Genomic DNA, 27,595 nt, shown 5'->3' with positions numbered 1-27,595 from the left:
CCCTGTTGTTTGGAGAGGAGACTCCCGGGGGAGAGTGGAGGAATAAAGAGGCTGATTGGTTCCTCGGGACCGTCGATCACCAATCTGAGGACGGGCGCCGGAACAGGTTGGCCAATCAAAGTGGAGGACGGAAGATGATGCCGTCCTGGTAGACTGAAGCTTGGAGCTGGCGTTCGCTAGCCCGGTTAGTGTGGCAGGGGGCTTGGCGCCCCCATTATCCGTCCTAGCTGGCGTCGATTCTGATTGGTCGCTGCCCTCGCGGCCTATCATAACCTTTCCCTGCTCTCGTGGTGAGTGGTCGTTTCCCATTGGCCGGCTGTGGGCAGAGACCAGTGGCGTGCGCAAGGCGGGGCCGTTACAGGCTGCTGCGCGCGCTGAGGGAGGGGGAAGGGAGTGGGTCGGTGATGAAGGGAGGGACTGAGAGGGGGAAATGGCTGCCCGGCAGTGGAGGTGAGAGAATCTCATGGAGCCCCTCTGGAAGGGGCCGCCAGGGGGGAGAGGCGCCACTTCCCATGATGCCCTAGGACGATGGAGTGGGGCTTGCCCCCCTCAGGGTGCCCGGGGGAGATGGAGTGGGGATGCTCCCCAATACTTCTGTGTGGGCCGTTGCACTGGGGGTTGCCCACCCCCCAGGATAGAGTGGGGCTGTCTGCTCCCCGACCCGTAATGCGCCGGGGCTGTGGATTGTGCATTCCCCACAATGCACTGGGGTGCGGATTGGGGCGGCTTGCCCACTCCCCGCAGCCCCCACAGTGCATCAGGGTGGTGAGCCAGGGGCTGCCTGCCCCTCATAGAGTGCTGGGTTAATCGATCAGGGCTGCCTAGGCAGGATGAACCAGAGTGGAGAGTTCACTATGCCCCTTCTCGCCCCCACTGATGTGCTGGGCTACCTGCATTTCCCCAGCGTAATGGGATGGTGCTTTTCCTTGACAGAATACACTGGTGGTGGTGTGCTGCTTGTGTGACCAGAGGGTCAGGAACTTCAGACGCTTTCAGATATGTGGAAATGGTTAAGAGACTTATTCCAGGGAAAGGACATACCCCAGAACTGGTTCTGGGATATCTGGGGTTAAACTTGTTTGTACAATGCATTCCCAACATTCTCCCTTCTAGAGTCGCTTTTCTTGACATTTCGTTTTCCTTCACACATGACTCTGTCCCAATTTAAAATGTAGGTACATATCTGACTAGTTGTCTACAGTCCTCTGTGCATCAGCATATACTTGAGTTCTTGCACTCCAACATGTTTCTTCTAAGAGTTCCTTCCTGCCATTGGACATTCCATATGTCGATCCTCTGAGACTTGTTTCCATGTCAGTGTGCAACCAAAGTCTCCTCCTCTTCCTGACAAGTATAAAGCTGACATTTCCTCAAATGAATCGCTTATTTTGGAGATTGTACATCACCTTTCCGTTGCTGCCTTCTGTGTAACCCTAATGTTATAAATATTCCTTTGCTCCTGAATATGGCAAAATTCTTAGTAAATATCTTGATTGATAGAGTGTACTTTTGTGTATGCATAATGTAGGGCTGTTTAATATATGGGAGATGTGCATGGTAATGTTAAATCATGTTATTTTAAAAGGAACATTTTAGTTTGGGTGTTGTAAATTGGTAGTTGGAGTTGTGGAAACTGTATGCCAGTATATGGTTTAAGGAAGAGCGATATATAATTTAAGAAGCAGGAGCCTGACTTTTCCTTGTATTTTACAGATGTCAACTATGCTGAGATCTGCAGGTGTCCTATTTTGAAGTCTGGCTCCATGACTACATTTTGCTTCACTGTGAACTTAATCTTTTCCTGTATTTTACATTGTAGAGGTGCATATATATACTGCTCTTAATATTAAAGCAATAGTTGATTATAAACCCTTCAAACTGACCTCTTGGCATCTTATTACTGTTTTAGATTTGCTTCTACTGCTCATTTTACAATGGTTTATTGCTCAGCTTTGAACTGTCAAAATGCTACGAGTGGGGTATATAAGAACAGTACAGTTACTTTCTATGGCTTTCCTTTACATAACAAACTTCTCTTGAAGCAGTGGATTCACAACATGGGTCGGGAAATGGGAACTCCATCAAAACATCAGCGACTATGTTCTAAACATTTTGAGGACAGTTCTTTTGAAATTGATCCTCTAAAAGTTAGGAAAAACCGGCGCCTACTGAAAGAAGCAGTTCCCAAAAAATTCATTTTGGGTGAAGATGGAAACTGGCTTGTTGGAACACCTCAAAGTTTCTGTGGTGGAATAAGTAATAAAACTCGAAAACGAATCCGGAATCCTGAACATTTGAAGGTAATTTAAATATTTTATATTCTATTTGTTTCTCTTAAATCAAGAGAGCATAATAAGAGAATACTTGGATGGGCATTCTCCAAGGGAACACCTAGTGCTGCCAGAAATAAAAATATAAATGATTCAGTAGGTTGCACTTTTTCCTATGAGTTGCTACTTAACATTGTGGACTATGCAGTTAGGAGGCACATGGTTGCTGACTTATGAATACGGAAAATATCCTGGTACTTTTCTCTTGATCCCGTTTCAGCTTGTGCAATTACATTCTGCCCAAGTAAAAATTTCTGTCTGGCATTTCAGCTGGATACTGTACTCTTCTTTCCTTCCTGCTCTAAAATGGATCCTGATCCTGCAAACCTGCACTCGTATGAGTGAGTAATCCTTACCCGTATGAATAATCTCATTTGATTTGGGATAACTTATTTGTAGTATAGAGCTTATACTGTGTTTGTTTGTTGTGTGTAGTATTGTTGTAGCCAGGATGTTAGAGAGAGAAGAATGGGAGATTATATTTTTTATTGGACCAATTTATGATGGTGAAAGAGGCAAGCTTTTGAGCTCCACAGACCTTTTCTTCAGATCTGGGCAGACCTTACTGGGGACTGTTAAACAGTGTCTTAGGCTTGGTCTGCACTGTGGGGGATTGATCTAAGTCGATGTACTTAGATCTACTTACTGCGGTCTCTTCACTGTGGTAAGTCGACTGCTGACACTCCCCGGTCGACTCCAGTACTCCACTGGAGTGAGAGGGACAGAGCGCTCAGTGGTCGATTTTATTGCATCTAGTGAAGATGCGATAAATCAGCCCCTGCTAGATCGGTCGCTGTGGAGGTAAGTGTAGACATGCCCTAAGTTTCGATTCAGTTCAGTATCTTGTACATCAGTTTTGGATGGTGATCCTGTTTAGAACCAGATATTACAAACCATCATCTGAGTAGTGCTTACTCATGGAATAGTTTCCTAATGATTTGTAGAACTAGGTCCATAGATCGTACAATTGGTAACATTTGTGAAACACTTAGATCCCCATTTGAATGAAAGGCAATCATAAAGGCAGAGTGTTCTCTCCTAATATTACCTAATGGATACAGGCCACACGGGAACAATAATACTGATCGGGTAAGTATTGATACAACTTTACATGTAGTTTGTGTCCTTTAATATTAAAATTAATTGGGAGGGGAGCTATAAGCTAGATGTGAAATTGGCAGTCTTGGATGTATTTGCACTAGCTTTTCATTGATGTTTTATTTTCTAAATTTTCTGTTTATAACTGTAGGAACAAAAATATGGCAAACATCTCCTCAGAGATTGTTTAACCTGTGTAGAGGTTGTGGGTATTACACAAGATTCAAGGCCAAAAGAAGCACTTCCTATCTGGGAAATGGAAGAGGAAGTGGACTTAAGAAACTGCAGCTATAATACTGTACTCAACTCTGGTCACCTCAAATCAGAAACATCTAGATGAGTTGGAAAGAATTGAAAAAGGAGTAACAAAATAGATTAAAGAGTTGGAGGGTTTGATTTATAAGGAAAGATTTACTAAAAAAATATTTTTAACATATGTATTGGTGAAGGAGTGATACAACAGTCTGCCAGTATTTGGAAGGTATAAATGCTAAAGAGGGAGAGGAATTATTCAGCATGGTGCAAGAGAGTATAGCTAGAAATAAAGAATTGTAAATGAGCAAAGGAAAATTTAAGTTGATTATCAGGAAAAAGAAATCCTGGCAGTGAGATCTATTAAAATGTGGAATTACCTCATAGCTTGAAACATTTAAAATACATTGGACAAAGAAAACACTGAAGAATGTGCTGAAGAGAACAACTGCACTGAGTTTTAGAGTTTGGCTAAGATGACTTTGATAGTCTTTACTTCTACCTTTTGATTCTGTTGCTTGGGAAGTCATGATTTCAGTGAAGAGCTAAGGAATACCACCTTGAAATGATTATACTGACTTTGAGAGAGACATAGTCATAGCAGTATAAATATCTAATTCCTCTTTGTAAAGGAGTTATACAGTAGCATGAATGCCATCAGAAACATCCAGCAAATGACTGCTCATTTAAGGCCCTTGTCAGGATATAATCAAAGATATTAAGTATGCAATATTTTTTATTTCAGGTCCCAGGGACATTTGATAATGTTGCAGCTCCTGAAAGGAAGAATTTAGAAGAGTGGCAAAAGGAGCTTTACAAAAAAGTGATAAAAGACAATTATGAATCTTTAATCTCACTGGGTGAAGGTAAGTTTTCACTCATTCTCTGGAAGTTGTGAAATATGTAGTTCTTGGACTGGCTCTGGTCTGTTTTCTCAAATCCTTTGGGTACGTCTACACTACCTGCCAGGTCGGCGGGTAGTGATCGATCTATCGCTTCTAGTGTAGACGCGATAAAGTTGATCTCTGATTAAATCATAGATTATTAGGGTTGGAAGGGACCTCAAGAGATCATCTAGTCCAACCCCCTGCTCAAAGCAGGACCAATCCCCAAATCCCTAAATGGCCCCCTCAAGGATTGAACTCACAACCCTGGGTTTAGCAGGCCAATACTCAAACCACTGAGCTAATCCCCCGAGATTGCTCTGCTATCAACTCTGCTTCCGCCTCTTGCCACGGTGGAGTTCTGGAGTCAACTGGGGAGTGGCAGTGGTCGACTCGCTGCTGTCCTCACGGCCAGGTAAATTGACCTAAGATACACCGACTTCAGCTATGCTGTTTGCGACAGCCCCCCGCAGTGTGGATCTAGCCTTTGATTGCTGGTCGACCAGTTCTTAGAGGCTCCAAAACCTTTTGTGATAGAAGATCAACTCCATACGTCCTTTTCTGTAAAAGAAGATTGATAGACACAGACATGTTTCTAATATCTCTATATCCACTGTTTTCCTGCTGTGAATAATGCTTATACACTATTTAGTTGTGTATGTTGAAGCCACATATACAGATGCTATTTTCCATGTGTGATGTGGATGAAACACTCTTTCAGTAAAGGATATTTCAGGAATAAAGTATTTAAGTAATTTGTGATTATATCCTTTCTAATCCATATGCCAACTCTAAAACCAGAAAAAATGGCAATGGGAAAGATTAAGTGTGTATTCTCTTTCTCTTGAAGGGGATCTGGACTTTCAGCTGATTTATAAACTGCCAAGTGGTTTAGTACATGTGGTGTGATTGGGATTGTCCCTGAATTTCCTGAAGGGAGCAAAACTGATTTCCTGGCAAACATTCTGCCTGTCTGCAGGATTTTTAATAAAGTAATCTGCAAATCATTTCTGATCTTTTCTAGGATTACTTATATTTTAGCATGTATTTTTTTTAGTTCTAAGATTTTTTTTTTAACTGCCCCCCCCTCCCCCTTAGTTTGCCTTTTGGGCGCACACTTTCATTCTTGGCAGTTTTTGCTTAATTGTAGGTGAAAGAATTACATCACAAACCCCATGGACCTTTTAATCATGAAGTTGTAGTGGGAGCTGCTTCTAGTCTGATTCCCTTCCTCCCTACCTCACCTCACATCACCTCACCTCCCAGTACCTGGTCTGTGTACAGTTTTTGTACTGACTTAACTGCTGTGGGGTGGTAGGGGGGTTATCGAAGTAGTTAAATTGGTACAACCCCATGTGCGGTGCTGTTTCAGAAAATTAGGAACACCTGTGGGGGAAAAAAAACAACAGCTTCCTGTGAAAATTTTGGTTTAAGTGACTTGCTCAGCATCACATAGGAACTCTGCTGCAGAGGCAGGGATAGAATCCAGTTTTCCAGGGCACTATTCAGTGGCATTAACCATGAGGCCACCCTTTCTCTTCCTGCAATTCCCTGCCTCATTCGCTGCACACTTTCCAACTTCTGCAATAAATGAAACAGGGGTCCTATGGACCACAACCTCTTTCACAACACAACCCTCATCTATTGTCAAAGTACAATCCATCTTTTACAAGGAATGGGGCAGGAGTTGTGTGAAAACGTAGTATATCATCAATAATTAAAGACTATCATAATGCATAAGCATAAGGGGGCTGAATTAAGATTATAGGCGTCCTTCATTCATGCTTGACTTTGTAACCTTCATGTTCTTTTAATGTTTTTTAGATATAATTTCTTAAGTATTCTTTTTTTTTCCCTTTATTTTATCCTGAGGAACCATATTGTCCCTCCCACATGGGTCATGAGCAGAATTAGGATCTTTAGATCCATACAGACCTCAACCACTTGAGGTAATAGAGTAAGTGGAAGGAGTAGAAGGTTTTTATCGTTTTGTGAGGATGTGGCACTAGAGGGGGATGGTACACACTTAGCCAGTGGGTTTCACAGGTATTTGCTAGACAGCAAAGGAATATTAAATGGACTGAATGACGTGTTTTTCGGAGAGTGTTTTCTAGTATAGAGCCTTCCACCCTTGTGCTCCCAGCCGCCTGTCTGCTCTTATCCCCTGGCAGACTCCTGTGCCTTCTCCTACCCTCCAGTGTCTTCTGTCTCGTCCCCTTGCCCCAGCTCTGCATCTCTTTTCTCCTCACTTCTCTGCCTTTGAATCAGCCAGCTTCATCCTTCTCCATGCTACCCGGGTGTCAGCAGTAGGAGCATTGAAAGCATAGGAGAGAGAGTCCCCCTGCTCTTGGTTTTAGTGTCTGGTGTTAGTGTCCCCCAGCAAGTAGGAAGAGCAATTGCAGGGAAAGTCCTGTTCAGCCCATGCATCTCTGGGATAGAGCATGCTCAGTTGCTCTGTAGGGATGGTGCAGTGCCATCTGTCAGTACTTAGGAGTTGTGTGGGGAGGGGGAGGAAAATGCTATTTGCAGCTGCAAGGTATGCAAATAGCAGTGATGTCGGCAAGGGGCAGAGTTTAAATTCCAGTCCCTTGGGTTTTCCTGGGGAGGTCAAAGCCACTGTTTTTAAACAGACATTCATGAAAACAGGGATTTTGACAAAAAATAAGTAGACCAAAAGGTGAACAGACTCAAAGGTGACCATTTTTAACACTGTTACCTCTGCTTAGTTTACTTGCTACCTCAGCAATGTAAGCATCTTAGTTTCAGATAATGTGAAATTCTTTGAAGATTAAAAAATAATTAGTGAATATTAAGAAGATATTATAGGAATTTCTTTTATTCTTTGTCTAAACTATTCAGTCTCCAAACACGATATTCAGTCACGAGAAGAGCTACGTGTTAAGGCTCAGCGGGGCTTGGATGAAAGAGAAATGTCTATGAGTCCCAGCATAGGTGAGTAATGGATTAAGACATCTCAGAAGAGTAAATGACGTAAAGCTGGCAAGAGAAACCATTATGATGAACTCTTATAGTTTTGTCTTTTCTCAAGTATTCCTATTTTATAACAAGATCTTCTCATAAGTTCATTATAGATATGGGAACCAGTGAACTTTCTGGTCTAAGGCAGTATCTCTCCTTTCATCCCTCCAATTTCTGAGTGTTTGGATGAAATGTTGTATTGTTACTAGTATCTTTTTAATATTAAAAATCACATACTGGTATAAATTTACATAACCCTTTTTAAACATGGTATGACACATGCCCTACCTTGCAGAACATGTAGTCTAAGATGAAACATCTCTTTTGGTACTTATATGGCCACCATTACTATCATAGTGGTAGTGTGACATGGAAAAATAATTTAGGAAGGGTGCTGGTGCTGAATTATTAGTAGTAAGGAGCGAGGGGCAGGGAGAATTCCATGAGGTGTCTTAACAAAAGGTCTGAAGGAGGCAAGAGAGGGTGCTTGGCGAAGAAGAGGGATGATGTTCCAGATGTAGGGGCACTCTAAGGAGCAAAGCTAAGAATCGGAGAAGGGAGCAGTAAGATGAGAGAACAGGGAGAAGCATGGGAAATATAGAGGGAGTAGGGGGAAAATGAGAGCAGAGATGTTGGAGACAGGATGATATATGCCTTAAAGGAAAGGAGATATATCTATTTAATGCAGTAAAAAAGAGGGAGCAAATGAAGGGGACAGGGAGTTAGGTGATTCAGTTTGAGAGACAGGGAGAAAGATGACACTAGCAGCAGCTTTTTGTATTGAGTAGATTGGAAGGGGTTTGAATCCAGGCAGCCACAGAGAAGGTTACAAAAATCAAGAAGTGAGATGACGGGTTTTGTCAGTAGCAATAGAGAGGCAAAGGTGGATTTTGAGGGTATTAAAGTTGTAGAATCATCATTACTGGTGATATTCATGGCTTCTACTAGGGATAGATTTGACTTTGTAAACCATCTTGTTAAAATGCAGGGAGATAGATTAGATGACATAATGTGGAGTTCTTTCAATCTAAATTATTTAAACTTGGCAGTTTATGAGAGGCATTTTATATGCAAAAGTGACATACATTATTTACTGGTCCAATAAGTTATCACTTTTCTGTTTTTTGTTTCCCTCAAGGAGCAATATGACCTACAAGCATTTTGTGCATTATGGATCAGGAATGTTTTATTCTTAGGAGATTTCCTTTTCCCAAGCTGATGAAATGAATGATTGGATTCTTTTTATTCCAGTGGATGATGGGATTGTGATCAAAACTGAAGTGCAGGATAATGAGGAAGCTCCAGAAAATATGGAACTGCATGGATCGTTTTCAGGAAGATCAGAAGACCTGGTTTTCCAAACTCCTGACAAGGGAATAACTTGTGAGAGTCATTGGAGCACAGAAACAGAGCTGAGTAATCTTACTGGAAGCAGAACGGGTAACTCTACTCTTGGGAAAGGAGATTCCAATAAATTCAAAGGTATCCTTTTCTACCAGAGACTATACCTATGTACAGAATGTAAGAAAACCTTTAAGTTGAAGATAGGTCTTTTAAAACACAAGCGAATTCATGTAAAAAAGAGTCCGGTATCATCATACATATGTACAGACTGTGGAAAAAGCTTTGGTCGCCATGCAGATCTTATTAGACACCAGAGAACTCACACAGGCGAGAGACCCTATAAATGTACAGAATGCGAGAAAAGCTTTACTGAGAAACCAAGACTTACTAATCACTTACGAACTCACAACATCTGCCTGTAACCACTGTGGCAAAGGCTTTATGGGAACTGATTTTCCACTCAGTCATCGACAAATCCATCAGAGAATGTGGACCATACACATGCACTAACTGTAGGAAAAGCTTTTGTGTAAGAAGACATGTTATAACATTGAAATGAACTCAAGCATGAGACGGACCTGTCATTGTAGCTCATCTGTTTAAGCCTTGAGAAGCAACTGAATTTATTAGCTATCAAAATGATTCATGCAAGGGGGGAGAACAGACATATAAAAGTGTATTGACTATACCAAAAATGTCATTAAAAAACATTTTCTAAAATACCAACTATAACCTATATACTAGAGAGAGACTGTATCATTGCAGAAAATGTGGGAGAAGTTTGAGATGAGGAACACATCACCAGAGAATTTATGGAACAGAGCAAGATAATTTTAGATAAAAATTAGAGCTTCACAGAGCCTTAGATCAGTTTAAGAGATTGGGCTTCTTGATGTTAAAAATAGGAAATAAATGGTAAAGTCCATTAAGTGCAGTCAAATGACAGTGGTGCCAGCAGTGAAAGAACCAAGGCATGTTAGTAGGCCAAAGACAAAATGTAGTTCAAACTTGCACAATTTAGAGTAATTTACAGCACATGAGATGCAGGCTTCATTTTTGAGCTCCTGGAAGAGAAATCAGAAACGGATAATGTTCTCCTTTCTGTCACTTCTGTGCAACATGAATGATGGGAGGCAAAATTTATGTGGTGGTATTATTCTCTCTAAACCAAAAGCAGCACTGGCTCCAATTTCAGAGAAAGCGTCAACAGATGGAGAAGGGGGGAAAAAAACAGTGGAGTCATCTGCTTAAAAACATAATCAAACACAGGTCAGAAAATCTTACCAGACCTGTGCATCTTGTTAAACGCCTTGCTTAAAGGTGGCCTGCAAAGAATTAAAAAACACCTGTTTTTGTGCCTTTTTTGTTTTAAAACCTTATGATGTGGACTTCCTTGCCGGGGGGCCGGAGCAGGGAACGGGGTGTTAAAATAAATCCTCCAGATTCTGTAGGGTGTTGATTTTACCATTGTCCAATTGTGCCTACATATGAGCAGTTAGGGAGAACTAAAGAGAGGGGAAAAGAGTAAAATTTTGTATTGTATGATCAACTGTTACAGTGAAGAGTGCTACATTGTAGTGTACATAATAATATTTGTTTTCGGTGAGTGATGCCTGATAACTAGAGTAGCGAGATGCCTGGTTTTCGACTAGAAAATCCAGTCAAAAGGGGACCTGACAGTGTCTGGTCTGATCTACGGACCGGACAACCAAAGTCCCGTCACTGAGGGCGGGGAGGTGTCTGGTCACTAATCTGTGCCAGCTCCTACTCAGCTGGGGCCTCCTCCTACCTCCGTTGGGCAGCTGCAGCTCCCAGCCCTGGCTTTGCAGGCGTGTCCCTCCTGACCAGGGCAGAGGGGCAGAAAGGGGAAAAGCAGCAAGTGACTGGGGAGGAGGGAAGAGAAGCGAATGGGGGTGGGGCCTTGGGGGAAGAGATGGGGACAGGTCTTGGGGGCAGGGGCGGGCTCGGGGGGACTAGGGCAGGTTGGTTCTAGCTGGAATATCCAATTTTTAAATACAAAGGTGGCAACCCTACGTAACTGAACTAATGGGGAGATTCGCCAAGATTTTTATTATTCTAATTGCTCTTAGTCTTATTTTTCCTCTATTAAATGTTTGTATTATTACCTAGCAGGTAAGCAGTTAAAATAATTAATTTTGCAAGATGCACATTGAATAGAGCAAAAGGTGGTCCATGGACTGCTTGACGGTGGGTATGCAGAGAGCTGTCTGCTCTCATGTTGCTGACTTCTTACAACTGCTAAGTCACATAAGAGACAACTGAACCTACATTAAATACTTTTCAATTATTACTTTCCCATGTAAGCATTTGAAATGTTTTTATTGATTTATACTTTCACTGGGTTTTAAGCTTTTTTTTGTTTGTTTGAATTTTCACAGTTATAGGAAATTGTAGGGGATCAGACAATTATTTAAAGATGATAGACATTGAGATGCAAAAAGTTAAAACTTTATAAACCTTTAAAACACAAACTTTCAACATCACATGTCAAAATAGCCTTAAATCAACAAATTCTACCTGTTTTAATTATTCATTCTCTGGCCCATTTGTAACAAGCCTTATCCAGAAGTCTAAATCACTGGATTTGACTTTAATAAGTTCTCAATTGGCATTTTTCTTACTTTGCCTATCTGTAAACAGCAGTTATTATTGCTGGAAATATTTTTTGTTGATCTGTGCTTACGTGTGGTGAAATTGACATTTTCTGACATTTACTGATAAAAATCTAATCCTTCCAAGCCTAGTCAGATAGCACTTTATATGTTCAAATGATGTACAAATGGTAATCAAATAAAACGTTAAGCAGAAAACATTGAACACTGAAGAGGCTTGGCAATAAAATTAGATTCTCCCACAGAAAGCTGTTAGGCCATAGGGGTTAGCTCCTATAGAATCCAATGGGAATTAATAGCTAGAGGAGTCATGAGTTTGGGAGGGGTATAGAAATGGAGCATTCTGTATTTTTTGACCAACAGCTCAAAATCTTGGGAGACCAAGAAGCAGACTCCTTTTTTGTTGAAATGGATTGTTTTTCCTTGGTTGGAAATGACACCAGTAAAAGAACCTGGAATTGTGAGTCTTTGTATCTGTCACTTTGTGAAAATTGCACTTGTATGTAGGCAGAAGCACCATGATAGGATGTGTAAATGACACAATATGTGCTTTCCCCTATCTGGGACTGAGCACATTTGCAAAAAGAGAACTACTCCCCTTCTTAAGAGTCTTCTGCTAAGTGTTTCTCTGAATCTACATTATTATATCCTGCTGAAAAAAGTCATTTGGAGCTAATGAAGATAAAGTTTTATGTTTTGTTTCCAAAGATATAGGGCTTGTTCCTGATTCCCTTGAAGTCAATGGGAATCTTGCCATTGGCTTAAATGGGAGCAAGATTGGACCCATAGTGGATAAGCGAATAGTTTGTATGTGAATTTAACCCCCTCCCCCAAGAAATTAATGTTATTCTGTATAAATGAACAGGTATTTTTCATGCGAGGTTAGGCATCTTTACTACTACTGTTATTTCTGAAGTTATCTTTTCTGAGTTCAGTTAACATCTTATTTAAATGTTTGTGCCTTGAATCTCTGCTAAAAGCAACTCTATTCTCTCAACACAGATCCTGAAAACATACTTTAGATTCATGCCTACCACTAATAAAATATGAAACATTGTTGCTAGTGGAATGACTACTTCAACAGGACTATTTCAATCTCCTTTTTACCCAATGAGAGGACTGTTGCAGAGCCATTTACTGTATTTCCAAACAGAATGAATATACATACAACCCATAAACATGATGTTTTCATGTAGATACTTGTATTTTCAATGCTTCATTTTATGGTGTCCTGTTATGTTGCAACAATCTGACACATGTACCATATTTGAAGCTAGTTTGCTATTAAGATTCAATAAAGCTTTTTTTTTAAGTGATTGCTGTCAAATGACAAATTACAGCATGAGCAACACATCCGAGAGCACAATCCAATAAGCAATTGTCCTAGTCCAAGGGGATGTTTTAGAATAAATGATAGTAGATCTGAACTCTGTCAGAGAAGTGCAGGAAAGATGCCAAATATAGTAACTTTTATCCAGCATTTGTTAGACGATTGCCCCAAAGTGTGTAAATGGGGAGGGGAGAGAAGTGACATTACAGGCACACAGTAAACGTTACTTACTATTTGTAGTGCCTAGGAGCTCTAGTCATGGACTAGGACCCCCTTGTGCTATGGTCATATTATGTCTTTACGTGTATAGGGGCCACAAAATTCTATAAAAGCAGCAGAGAATCCTGTGGCACCTTATAGACTAACAGACGTTTTGGAGCATGAGCTTTCGTGGGTGAATATCCACTTCGTCAGACGCAGGTAGTGGAAATTTCCAGGGGTAGGCATATATATGTTAGCAAGCAAGCTAGAGATAACGAGGTTAGTTCAATCAGGGAGGATGAGGCCCTGTTCTAGCAGTTGAGGTGTGAAAACCAAGGGAGGAGAAACTGGTTCTGTAGTTGGCAAGCCATTCACAGTCTTTGTTCAACCCTGAGCTGATGGTGTCAAATTTGCAGATGAACTGAAGCTCAGCAGTTTTCTCTTTGAAGTCTGGTCCTGAAATTTTTTTGCTGCAGGATGGCCACCTTAAGGTCTGCTATAGTGTGGCCAGGGAGGTTGAAGTGCTCTCCTACAGATTTTTGTATATTGCCATTCCTGATATCTGGTTTGTGTCCATTTATCCTTTTCTGTAGAGACTGTCCAGTTTGGCCGATGTACATAGCAGAGGGGCATTGCTGGCATATGATGGCGTATATTACATTGGTGGCGTGCAGGTGAATGAACCAGAGATGGTGTGGCTGCTCTGGTTAGGTCCTGTGGTGTGTCGCTGGTGTAGATATGTGGGCAGAAGTTGGCATCGAGGTTTGTTGCATGGATTGGTTCCTGAGCTAGAGTTACTATGGTAGGTGTCAGTTGCTGGTGAGAATACGTTCGGTTGCCAGCAATGCCCCTCTGCTAATGTACATCGGCAAACTGAGACGTCTCTGCTGGAAAAGGATAAATGACACAAATCAGATATCAGGAATGGCATATACAAACCTGTAGGAGAGCACTTCAACCTCCCTGGCCACACTATCGCAGACTTAAGGTGGCTATCCTGCAGCAAAAAACTTCAGGACCAGCTTCAAAGAGAACTGCTGAGCTTCAGTTCATCTGCAACAATTTGACACCATCAGCTCAGGACTAAACAAAGACTGTGAATGGCTTGCCAACTACAGAACCGTTTTCTCCTCCCTTGGTTTTCACACCTCAACTGCTAGAACAGGGCCTCATCCTCCCTGATTGAACTAACCTCGTTATCTCTAGCTTGCTTGCTAGCATATATATACCTACCCATGGAAATTTCCACTACCTGCGTCTGACGAGTGGGTATTCACCCACGAAAGCTCACGCTCCAAAACGTCTGTTAGTCTATAAGGTGCCACAGGATTCTCTGCTGCTTTTACAGATCCAGACTAACACGGCTACCCCTCTGATACTTGACAAAATTCTATGAATTTCCTCAATGGCCATGGTTGCCCTGAGAATGTAAAATAAGCCTTGGGCCATAGCATATTATTTTGCCAGGAATTGTAGTGAAGCAGACAGTAGAATAAAACGTATGTTGTCTTCAGAGTCTTGTCTTCTGCTGAGTAGCCAGATTAAGGTCGAAATGTCGTGTAAGGATTTTCTGCCCTTCGTATTTTAATGGGTTTGAATTGTCTTGCTGACATAAATAAACTTTCTCTGTCACACTGATCTGTCCGGTTTTTGATTACAGTACAGTCTGACAGTTCATTAATATTGTCCATAGGTGTTTGTTTTAAAAAAAAATCCATAATGTGACTAATATGTTGTGGGTGCTAAGTAATAATAAATAACAGCATGACTTCACAGGTTGTAAACTTGTAGCAGCATTTTCAGGAAGAGGATCCCTATGTACAATAACAAATAAGCTCATGGTCCCTCCCTGCCTCACTCTTAAGGGGGAATGAAAAGCAGATAACAAGTCTATTTGTTGTTCCTCTGCTGTGCGAGTAAAACAAAGAGAAGTAGATACCTATGTCCTGCTAAATTGGGGTTGGGCTGGTGCCATCTTCACATTTAACCATTGTAAGGGAGAATGGGTGCTGCATACACGTATCTGAGGTTCCTGCCCCTGGATTCGGTTCATCTGTGTTTGGCTGCTGGTGGGACAGGCTAAATGCCCAAATAAATTTGTTAGTCTCTCAGATGCCAGAAGGACTCCTGGTTGCTTTTGCTGATACAGACTAACACAGCTACCACTCTGAAAGCTGGCTAGATTGAGACTCCACTGCAAACAGATCCTGACTCTTGCTGTAGCTGGACCACTGGCCACATGGGGCACTGTTGCTGATCCCTGTGGTACCCCTTTCTTTGCCTCCCCTATGCAATCTTTGTACCTACCCACATTTCCATGACAGGTCTACAGTTGTGCATCCACAGCCTCTTTTCCCGCAGGAGTTCACAAAGAGCGGTCACTTGGGCATTGTGGGACAGCTGCTGGAGGACTGTGAGGGCGTTTACACTCACACTTCATTGACCAGAGCCGGTAGGTTGAATATGGCTCCTCTTCCTTGCAGTCCATACCTGTTGTTATTGTGTCCTCACAATGGGGCACTTACAGGAGCGGGAGCCAGTGTGGACACAGTCACAAATAAGTACAGGCAGTGCAGAGCATGTGCAAGGGGACTGATGGGCACCTCCCTGTGTAGTAAAGGGCGGGGCTAAGAGTCACTTTATTTTAAGGGGGGAGAGTGGCTGGCGGCAAGGGGCAGTTTAAACTTGATGCTAAAGGGGGGGTGGCTGTGTGATGACATGTTTAGCAACCCTCTTGTTTTGCAACTAGGTGCAGTTTCCTCCATGCAACGTGACCATCTGGGCTACTGCTCAGGACTTGCTGCCGTCTGGTCCATGGGGTTGCGAATCAGGAGGGATGGGGTTTGTGGTCGAAAAGCTCCACTCCCACTCCTGCTCCGGGCTAGGCAGAGTCCTGGCGCTACTAGTCGGACCCGGTGTCTCAGGCTCGTTCTATGGGCTCTTGCGCAGCAGCCCCCACCTGGCTGTCGGACCAAACCAACCCCCTTGAGCCATCACTTCTCGCTCGAAATTGCTGCTGCTCCTGCAGCAGGTGTAACGATACAAACACTTTCCATAATTTCTATCTTCTAAGAGCTTCCTCAGCTGTTGCAGCAACTCACAGAAGCCCGCGAGAGGAAAGCCTCAGTGGGCTCTCCCCAGGAGAACTCCCAGGCAAACTCCCTCTGTTAGCCTCTGCAGTTCGGCGCTCAGCTGGTTCGCTGCTGACTGCCTTTTTATAGCAGTCAGGCCCACTCAAGGTCCACCTGGAACAAAGCACTCCCAATTCAGGTAGGTGCTGCCAAAACTTGACGAGTACTCCACACACTTGCTCAATGAGGAGGCTAAATTGAGTATGGTGTTTTTGACATTTCTGATTAGGACATTTGTTAAAAAGATACAGGGCAGAAACCAGAGACCTTTTTTCATTGGCTACTAACGAGAAACCAGAAAATAAAAAAATTATTTTCAGGCATTCCCAACCTCTACCACGACCTTTGATATAAAGTCACGGGATGCAGGTGACAGGAAACAACTGCAGCAGACGGTGCTGAATGTGTCACATTTGTAATTTCGGGTCCCAGTGACATTTGATGAGATCTCGGTCTATTCCAATGAGCAGGAATGGGGGAATTTAGATGAATGGCAGAAAGAGCTTTACAAGAATGTGATGAAGAGCAACTATGAGACTTTGCTCTCACTGGGTAATGATGTATTTTCATTAATTTATCAGAAGTTCCATGATCAGTGCTTTTTACATTTCCCATGGTTTTGGGTAGATCAGCATTCACTTACAACTTTTGTGACTGATCCACTTTACACAGCCCCCATGTAAAGAGACTAAAAATACCCAATGATGGGTTTAATTCTTCAGTGACCAGTATCAAAGCACTAGCTATATTTTTCTTGTGTGTATTTAACCGATACACACAGAGATTGGACAGAAAATCTATATCTACCTGCTTAGAACCAGACAAAATTAAATAAACAACCCCCCATATAAGTGGATATTTCTGACTCAGCTGCAGGGTCCAAAACTGATCTTCTACCAGATGTTTTCTGTTTTTTTAACTATTTTGTCTACACTCAAATTGCCAATCCTCTCTGGTGATGGAAGGGGAATGGTTTAACACAATTCTCAGTCCTTTGAAATTGTAGCAAGTACTCAGTGGCTATTAATGAAGCATAATGATCCCTGGTGTCTGTTTCCATGATCAGACTATGCAATTTCCAAACCTGACATTCTGTCCAGGAATGAACAAGGGGAAGAGCCATGTGTCAGGGATCAAGGGGAGCCAGAGGAAAGGGAAGTGTCTACAGCAGGTGTCAGCAACCTTTCAGAAGTGCTGTGCCGAGTCTTCAGTTATTCACTCTAATTTAAGGTTTCGCGTGCCAGTCATACATGTTAACGTTTTTAGAAGGTCTCTTTCCATAAGTCTATAATATATAATTAAACTATTGTATGTAAAGTAAATAAGGTTTTTAAAAATGTTTAAGAAGCTTCATTTAAAATTAAATTAAAATGCAGATCCCCCTCCCCGGACCGGTGGCCAGGACCAGGGCAGTTAGAGTGTCACTGAAAGTCAGCTCACATGCCTCCTTCGGCACCTGTGCCATAGGTTGCCTACCCCTGCTCTACAGACACCAAGACAGGTGAGTGGTGACCGATTATGTAGGGCTGTGAAGGAATGATGTTATTTATATATGGCACAGGGATATCCATATCCTAGAACAGAGGTGGGCAAACTATGGCCTGTGGGCCACATCTGGCCCACGAGACCCTCCTGCCCGGCCCCTGAGCTCCTGGCCTGGGAGGCTTGTCCCCGGCCCCTCCCCTGCTGTTCCTCCTCCCCCACAGCCTTAGCTCACTCTGTTGCTGGCACAATGCTCTGGGTGTTGGGGCTGCGAGCTCCTGGGGCAGAGCAGCTGCAGAGCCTGGCCTGACCTGGTGCTCTGTGCTGTGTGGTGGCGTGGCTGGCTCTGCCAGCCACCAGTGCTCCAGGCAGTGCGGTAAAGGAGCAGGGAGTGAGGGGGTTGGGTAGAGGGCAGGGGAATTTGGGATGGGGTGGTCAGGGGGTGGGGCGGTCAGAGGGCAGGGAATGGGGGGGGTTGAATGGGGGCAGGGTCCTGTGGGGGGCAGTCAGAAAGGAGGAGAGGTTGAATGGGGCAGCGGGGGCAATCAGGGAGAGGGAGTGGTTGGATGGGGCAGAGGTCCCAGGGAGGCATTCAGGAATGGTGTGGGGGGGGTTGGATTGGGGGGGCAATTAGGGGCAGGAGGTCTGGGAGTGATCAGGGGACAGAGCAGAGGGGTGGATGGGGCAGGGGCTCTGGGGGAGCCATCGGGGTGGGAAGTGGGGGGTTGGGCCATGCCTGGCTGTTTGGGGGGAGACAGCCTCCCCTAACTGGTCCTCCACACAATTTCAGAAACCCGATGTGTCCCTCAGGCAAAAAAGTTTGCCCGTCCCATCCTAGAATCTCATTAACACAATGTGGAATTCAGTGTTTTGGGTTTTTTTCAAAGGGAAAGTTAAAATGGGAAGAGTTGGGAGCCTGTTAATTGTGGCTCTCATCTGGGAGCTCAGCGGTGCTGCTCTGGGGAGCCTGTGATGGTATGTCTACAAAGGGATAAAATTCCCACAGCATGGCCATGGCTGGCCCAATTCAATTGACTCGGTCTTGCAGGGCTCAGGCTCTGGGGCTGAAAATCACTGTGTAGAGTTCAGGCTGGGGCTGCAGCCTGAGCTCTAGGACCCTCCGTCTTCACAGGGTCCCAGGCCGCAGGCACCAGCCTGAGCCTGAGAATCTATACAGCCGTCTAGATCGTCGAGCTCAACAGGTAGTGATCAATGGCTCCATGTCTAGCTGGCAGCTGGTATCAAGCAGAGTGCTGCAAGGATCAGTCCTGGGGCCGGTTTTGTTCAATATCTTCATTAATGATCTGAAGGATGGCATGGACTGCATCCTCAGCAAGTTTGCAGATGACACTAAACTGGGAGGAGTGGTAGATATGCTGGAGGGTAGGGATAGGATACAGAGGGACCTACACAAATTAGAGGATTGGGCCAAAAGAAANATGGACAAGTCAATGGACCGACAGTCGTTCGGCCTGTCTGTTGGAGAGCAGAGGGTTTTTACTGAAGGGACCTTGAGTCTCAAACTCTTCCCTCCCCTTCACGTCCAACAGAATCCAAATTTGCTGACCTTCAGGGCATGTGACAAAGACTCCCCCTTGAAAGGATGTATAAGTCAGTGGGTAAGAAATATTTTAATTCTCTTGGCATTGCTTCAGGTATTACAAATATTTAAGGGTTATTTTTAGAAAAATTAAGGAAAAAAGCCACACTGTGGTAAATTTCAACCATTCTATCCCAAACACGAAGCTGAAACATTTCTTGTCAGTGTACATTCAACATTAGCTTAAGGCGCTTGTTAAAATTTATAGTTTGTTTGGCCTTGCTGCTCACAATTATGTATGCAAATTGCATCTCACTTTGGATTCTGTATTCAGCTTAGCCCACTCCAAATGCTAAAGCGTAAAAAAAAACACCACCACACAACCCCCATAACGCAATCAGGAGATTGGCCAATATAGGTACAACTCAAAGCTTTTTCCTCCAAGGAATTCACTAGTGCTGCACTGTGCCACACATTCCAAAAAGGAATATTTAGAGAAATAAGTAAAGGTAAATTCCTTGGGACACTCCAGGTGTGGGAGAACACATCAGATGATAACAAGGGCACTCTAAGTTTGATACTAGACTAATGCTAAATACTACATGATCTGTTTATTAATGTCAAGTTTTATATAGAAACTGTTCTTCCTTAAGGAATATGCTATGTTTTGCCAGAGGGAAATGGATGATCTCATCCATATAATTCAGTTGTATATAGAATGAGGTATTAATATTATAAATTAATTTGCTGAATACTATGATCTGTTTTTATTTGAGTTCCTTATTACAGTTTGTTCTTGCTGCCTAATAAAGTCTGTCAATGAAAGAATAAGACTGTTTCTTCTAGCATGAATATGTAGGAAATTTCTTGTAGAACTAAACTAACCATTTTACTATTTCTTTTTTTAATTAAACTAAAGTTCATGAAATTCTTACTGCAGGGGACAGATCCTTAGCTAGGGTAAATAGTCTCATCTTCAACCAGCCTAAGGAATCAGATTCCACCAAAGATCTGCTCCCAGACCAGGTTACATATCTTGAATGCAAGCTGCACACAGCTTTAAACCACATTATACAGGGACTGCTTCTGCAATCTGCATTAATGTGTGTAGTCCCGACGAGAGTCCTCACATTCTTTCATTCATAGATTCCCAGGCCAGAAAGAATCATTGTGATAATCTAGTCTGACCTCCTGAGGCCAGAGAACTTCCCCAGAATAATCCCTAGAACAAATCTTTTAGAAAAACAGCCAATCTTGATTTTAAAACTGCGAGCGATGGAGAACCCATCACGACGTTTGGTAAGCCACTCCAATTGTTCATTGCTCTCACTGCTAGACAAATTTAGAATGGAAATAAGGTATACATTTTTTAACTTCAGCTTCCAGCCATTGGATCATGTTACATCTTTCATGAGGCAGGACTACAGAATCCAGCCTTTAATGTAGCAGGTACATACTAATTCAATTGACTCTAGTGTCATGCAAACGATCTACTGGGTTTGGAAAATGTATCCGTCCAAGCAGAATATGACAGCCTGTGTGTTCCGGGTCAGCCCCAGAGTCCCAGCCCTAATTCGTCTGCTTATTAAAAAAAAAAAAAAAAAAATCCCAAACCAAACCAGCCTGATGTTTTCAGTGGTGGAATGAGGATTTCCCCCCCAGCTTCTCTCCTTTTAAACTCCACCAGAGAGGTCCTTTGGGGCCATCTGCCTGTCCCAAGTCAGGATAAAGGAGGAGGGTTGGGTGTGGGGCTAGCAACTCCACCCCGTAAAAAATCAACTTGCTACAGAAACGCCAACAATAGAGACAACAGAGACTTTTATCCTGGAAAAAGAAGGGTCTTCAATTCGAACATGCATGACGCTGGGTGGTGAAAGCCGTGAGGAAGCCACTAAGCCGATCACCCTTCTTGCAACCAGGAGAGAGCAAATGGCCGAGGATAGAGGACTCTGGAGATCTGTGGTTGGTGGCCCATACCCCGATTGGGGTGACGGGCATGAGTGAGTGATTCTATCAGGTGAAGGGGCTTCCGTCAGATCTGCGGATTAGCATCATGGTGAAGGTCCTGTGAGCATGGAGCTGACCAAGAAAATAAACTTTTAAAAAAATAAATAAAATAAATTTAAATAAATAAGAAGTTATTGGGAAGATCTGCAGAGAAGTTTTTCCGGAGTCCTGATGTTGGAACGCCCTCAGAGAGGCAGGGCAGCTCAAAAAGACAACAGAAAAACACTGCAGAGATCAGACCTGGGAAATCTACTCCGTGTGAGGCAGGTTCTGGTGAACTCCCGCCAAAACCACAGCCCTGCACAAGACAGAAATTGAAGAGCTTCACTTGCAAGACTGTTGATAAATCTCATCCGAAATGTCAAGCTGTAGAGAAAGTATATCCTTGCACTGAATGTGACAAAAGCTTTCCTGATCAAGCACGACTGACTAGTCACTACAGAATCCACTTGGAAGAGAGGCCGTATCAGTGCCCTGTGTGTGGGAAATGATTCAGCCACCAGTCTATTCTCATCAAGCATCACAGAATCCACACAGGCAAGCGGCCGTATAAATGTACGGAATGCAAGAAAAGCTTCAATGAGAAATCCAAGGTGACCAACCACTACACAATCCACACTGGAGAGAGACCCTATGCTTGTAAAGAGTGTGGGAAAAGTTTCTGGCTGAAGATGAGTTTTATAAATCACCAGATAAGTCATGGCAAAGAGAAGCCTTATCAGTGCGCCTTGTGTGACAAGAGCTACATCCAAAAGAACCACCACCTACGTCACCAGTGAGTCCATACAGGACAGAGACCCTTCCATTGTACTGTGTGTGGGAAGAACTTTCGGCAGAAGTTTGTCCTGATATCCCATCAGCGAGTCCACACAGGAGAGAGACCCTATGCCTGTACCATTTGTGAGAAGAGCTTCATCACCAAATCCAAATTGACCAGTCGCTACCATATCCACATGGGAGAGAAGCCCTACAAGTGCACTGAGTGCAGGAAGAGCTTCAGACTGAGGGAGACTTACCTGCAACACTAGCATAGTCACACGCAAAAGCGACCTTACAAATGTAGTGACTGCGAGAAGAGCGTCAGCTGCCAGTTGGGCCTTATCCAACATCAGACTGTCCATACAGGAGAGAAGCCTTATAAGTGTGTGGAATGTGGAAAGAGCTTCAGCTGCCAGTCAGGCCTTATTAGCGATCAAAAGGTCTATACTAGAGAGAAGCCTTATAAATGTGTGGAATGCAGCAAGAGCTACGTTCGGAAGGAGTGTCTGCTAAGCCACCAGCTCATTCACACAGGAGAGCAGCCCTAACCTGCACTGACTGTGGTGAACACTTCAGGCTAAAGGTGACTTTTGTAAAGCACCAAAGGAATCATGCAAAAGTGGACCCTGGTCAGCCCAGCCTGTCCTTTAAAACTTGAATGGTCACTGAGGTTGGTACAGTACAGCAGGCGACTTACACAACAGGAGGCTGTTTAAATGCACTGATGGTGACAAACACTTAATTTGAAAGGACTATCCTCGTCCATAATGCCAACTTCCCCATGTGGCAAAGGGACTGTCTAAATGTAGATGGGGAACGCCTGAGAGAGGCTTAACATCCACTACTGTCGTCAGATTCATTTCGTTTCTGAGCCTTGGCACCTTTCAGGATGTGTCCCAGAAAAACCCGAACAATGCTGAGGCCAAGAAACTTTGTTGGTAAACGGTCCCTTAAAGACCTTCCAAAAGGTTCTCTTCATGGCACAATCCTCTGCAGGCTCCTTGGGGCCTGTTACAGAAATTAAAGACCAAACTTCTTGATATGAAAATGGGGGGGTAATAGTTTGCATTTATAGAGTGGAGAGCTGGATTCCCAGTACTCTCACTCCTCTCTCCACTTTAAAACCTGAGAAGTCGTTTGATGTGGGATTATTCATCTCTCCAAAGTAAAAGGCAGCAACAGTTCTACATGCAAAGAAAGTAGCAGTGAAAGGAAGATGGGAACCAATATCTGCTCAAGAAATAACTGGTGAAAAAGTCCTATTCAACCCATGTTATTTCAATCTGCTTTAAAGCCTAGGACAACTCATCTACTATCTAATCATTAGAGGGGTTTATCATGAAATTACGTTATCTGTGGTTGGATATGGGAAGTTTATTTCCATCCCACTTTAAACAACTCCCACAAATCCAGGAAATCTGTGTGTTGACTTTATAAAAACTAAGTGCGTAAAAATATCTGCTGGGGTGGTAAGAAGGAAAGTCTGGCCACTGACTTATAGTATCTCTTATGAGGCTTTCTGAGATGTTTTTATGATCCTAAGCACCCAAATTTAATAAATGAGAAGTAAAACTGAAACCTAGTTTCCTTCTCCAGACCTGAAAAAGAGTGCTGTGAAGTTTGAAAGCTTCTGCCTTCTATCAACAGAGGTTGGTTCACCTGGTCTCTCTCAAGTGAAACTGGGTTATTTAGGAATTTAAAAAACTCTGTTTTTACAGTGTGCGACTCTAAATTAGTGGTGGTTTCATAATGGGTGTAGACCAGGGGTTGGCAACCTTTCAGAAGTGCTGTGCCAAGTCTTCATTTATTCACTTTGATTTAAGGTTTCGCGTGCCAGTGATACATTTTAACATTTCTAGGAGGTCTCTTTCTATAAATCTATAATACAAAACTAAACTATTGTTGTCTGTAAAGTAAATAAGGTTTTTAAAATGTTTAAGAAGCTTCATTTAAAATTACATTAAAATGCAGAGCCCCCTGGACAGGGCAGTGAGAGTGCCAATGAAAATCAACTTGTGTGCTGCCTTCAGCACATGTGCCATAGGCTGCTTACCCCGGTGTAGTTAAATCTCTGCATTAAGCATCTTTACATCACTTTCATATGACTTTGTATTATGCCTCTTCATATAACCTTGTATTAAGTCTTTCCATATATAACCTCTGTTTTCATACAACTTTGTATCAAGGCCTTTGATATAGGAATTCTGCATCAAATCTTTACATAGAAACTTTGTACTGAGCCTTGGTATAATGTTATAGAATAAGGTCTCCCCCCTTTTAATCAATTGCCCTGTTGAGTGAATGAGTAAGGAAGGCAGGCACCTCTAGACTGCTGCAACAGTTGGAGGAGGATGGAAGCCAGACCCAAAACCAATAAAACTCATAAAGAAAATCAGACATATTGATGGCCTCGGAGTTAGAAGCGAGCACCTTCTTTTGAAAACACCCTCTTTGAAAATAAATATGGCAGCATGAAGACAACACTCGGACAGACGCACCACAGATGACCAGCTGACACAAATACAGATTTTGTGTCTGGTACAAATTTGCATGAGAGGGAAGCTGCTATAAATGTGAGATGTCTTGCAGAGAATCCCAGGTCTCACCTTGTCAACATGGGAGCATCAATCCGGATCAACAGAAGCCCAGTTCCACCCCTCCCCCATCTAACTCACTTGGCGAGTGCAGTTAAGGGGAGCAACTAGTTGGTAACAACAACAAGACAGAGTGTGCTCGTGTGTGTATGTGAGTGCATGAGTGTAATACAGATGATATGCATATGATACAGTGTTGATTGATACCTATATTACCAATAAATGTGGCGCTTTGCCTTATCCCCCCTGAAAAGATCCTGTGCAGTACTTTAACTACAACATGGGCTCTTCACTTTTCAGATGACACAAACCTAGGGGGGTTGCCAGTACTTTGGAGGATAGAGCTAAAATTCAGAGGGATCTTGATAAATTGGAGAACTGGTCTATAGACAACAAAATGAAATTCAACAAACAAATATAAAGTGCTACATAAACCAAATGCACAAGTACAGAATGGGGGGAAACTGGCTTGGCAGCTGCACTGCTGAGAAGGATCTGGGTATTCTGATGGCTCATCATCTCAACATGAGTCAGCAATGCGATCCTGTTGCAAAAAAAGCAACTGCAATTTTAGGTTTCATTAACAGAGGCCTAACATGCAAGTTATGGGAGGTGGTGATAGTACCACTCTACCCAACACTGGTTAGGCCTCAGCTTGAGTACTGTGTCCAATCTTGGTCACCATTTATAAAAAGGATGTACTGAAACTGGAAAGGATCCAGAGGCAAGCAACAAAGATGATTAAAGGGATGGAACACTAGTCATATGAGCAAAGTCTGGAAGAACTGGGTATGTTTAGTTTGGAAAAGAGGAGATTAAGGGGGAGACAGGATAGTGGTCTTCAGATATGAAGGCTGCCATAAAAAAGATGGAGAAAAGTTCTCTTTTGCCACAGAAGTCTGACAAGAGGCATTGGGTTAAAACTACAGCAGAGCAGACAGATTAAATCTCAGGAAGAAGTGCCTCACTGTAAGAACAGTAGGACAAAGGAACAGACGCCTGGAGAGATTGTGGAAGTTTCTTCACTGGAGGTTTTCAATAGGAGGCTCGGTAGTCATCTGTCTTGGATGGTTTAAACACAACAAGTCCTGCATCTTGGCAGGAGGTTAGACTAGATGACCCTTGTGGTCCGTTCTGACCCTGTGGTTCTATGATTCTAGGAGCCAAAGGTGTAACAAGATCCAGTGGCTGGAAGCTGAAGCTAGACAAATTCAGACTAGAAATAAGGCAGTAATTTTTAACAGTGAGGGTGATTAGCCATTGGAACAATTTATCAAGTGTTGTAGTTGAATTTTAAATCACTGGCAATTTTTAAATCAAGATTGGATGTTTTTCTAAAAGAGCTGCTGTATGTGAAACAGAAGTTAATTCAGGGAAATCCAGTAGTGGAATATAGGTGGTCAGACTAGATGATCGCAATTGACTTTACAATCTGTGAATAAAATCCAGAAACTGTGAAGGACTTTCCTACTGTGCAAGTTGCACTCCTAACTAAAGGGACCAGCCATCCGGAAACTCCTGCCCAATTCAGGACACTACACAACATATCTCTTTGGTGGCAATGCCAGATGGTAGCCACAGACTATCTGACAACATGCAAGCATTCAGGATTCAAAGTTTGATGAACTTGCTTAAGTAAACCAAACGTGTGTAAGGCCAAACCAAAACTCTCTCTGTTTGTGCTTTGCAAAAAAAATAAACACTGAAAGCATTCAACAGCAAAACTAAATACATCTTGCATGATGCGCCGGATAGTGAAATACCACAACCTTCTAAGTAATAAAACTGAGATCCTGAGAACATCAAATGAACACTGAGGATCCTATATTATTTTTCGAATACTGGCTACTAGAAATATTCGTGTGAGATCCCAAAGTGGATCCACTTGCCTCTAAAAGGGCTTGTCATGTTCCTAAAACAAGAGCAGAGCTGGTTGAAAGAACCTGACCTGGACCTGTGATCTACTGTGCATCTTACCTGAGCAACAGTGGAAAACATTCATTCACTTGCACTATACATTTACTTTTAAATAACCTGTAAATTACCACAATACTATTTTTTCTTGTCATACACTCCTTTTGACAATCTGCAGGTAAGCATAATGTTAATATAGCTCAGTAAGTTAAGAATCCACTATGGTGATAACCTGTATCTTGCTCCACAGAGGGCAGAGACTTCATTGGACCTAACAGAAAATAAGGAAGTATATGGGACCTCATCAGCCCATTCAGAGCCAATGGTGATTATCTCTTAAAGTGTTTTAACATAGTGAATGAGTGGTTGGCATATTTAATGACATGCATCCAATGAAGTGAATATTCACCCACGAAAGTTCATGCTCCAAAACGTCTGTTAGTCTATAAGGTGCCACAGGACTCTTTGTCGCTTTTTAATAACCTTTGTCTTTGAAACATTTGATTTTAACTTTGCGTAAAGTGATTTCTGCTATCCCTAAGTATTACTTCTAAAAGACAGTAAAGATCTCACCTAGACATTTAGGGGTTTGGAATATGCTTTGTCTCGTTTCTTCCTGATGCAAAACATAGAAAGTATAAATTGGAATTGTGCCTGTTTTGTAATAAACATGAAACATTGTGGACAGAAGCATGTCATGGGAGCAACATACTGATTCAGGCTAACAAGTATAACCAGTTTATTTCAATTCAGATTTGCCAATCCCTTGCTGGATGGCTGAAATGTGAACTCTGATCTGAATCAGAAGGGGCATGTATGCTGTGCTGCCTTTCAATTGTATTTTCAGTGCATCTGTACATGCACTATTCTGCTGCAATAATATGCTAAATATACCTGGGCTATTTCACACTACTGAGATTAGCCATTTTTTTCTCTAAAGAAACATTTTAAGTGTGGGTGATGTTAAACACATGACCATCTACCCCACAGTCCAAACAGCAGAGGACATGAGCAGGGAGTGTTTGAACAATCAAATAGGGCCAAGCAGATCTGAAATCTATTGGAGTGCAGCAAGGGTTTTCTGAAAAAAGTAATTAAAACTCACCCATGCCCTGCT

General features: G+C 42.7%; 1 protein-coding gene and 1 pseudogene across 1 annotated transcript in view; one reads left to right on the top strand and one right to left on the bottom strand.

The window, feature by feature from the left end:
• LOC116828393 (uncharacterized) overlaps nucleotides 1-27,595 on the bottom strand; it is a 666,188-nt gene that overhangs the window by 64,697 nt on the left and 573,896 nt on the right. The gene's annotated exons all lie outside the window — the stretch shown is intronic.
• Nucleotides 351-24,806, top strand: LOC116828419 (uncharacterized; annotated as a pseudogene).

This window comes from Chelonoidis abingdonii, chromosome 2, assembly GCF_003597395.2.
Source record: "Chelonoidis abingdonii isolate Lonesome George chromosome 2, CheloAbing_2.0, whole genome shotgun sequence".
Taxonomy (NCBI): domain Eukaryota; kingdom Metazoa; phylum Chordata; order Testudines; family Testudinidae; genus Chelonoidis; species Chelonoidis abingdonii.
The sequence above is the reverse complement of the archived record's forward strand: the minus strand, read 5'-3'. Positions and strand labels throughout refer to the sequence as shown.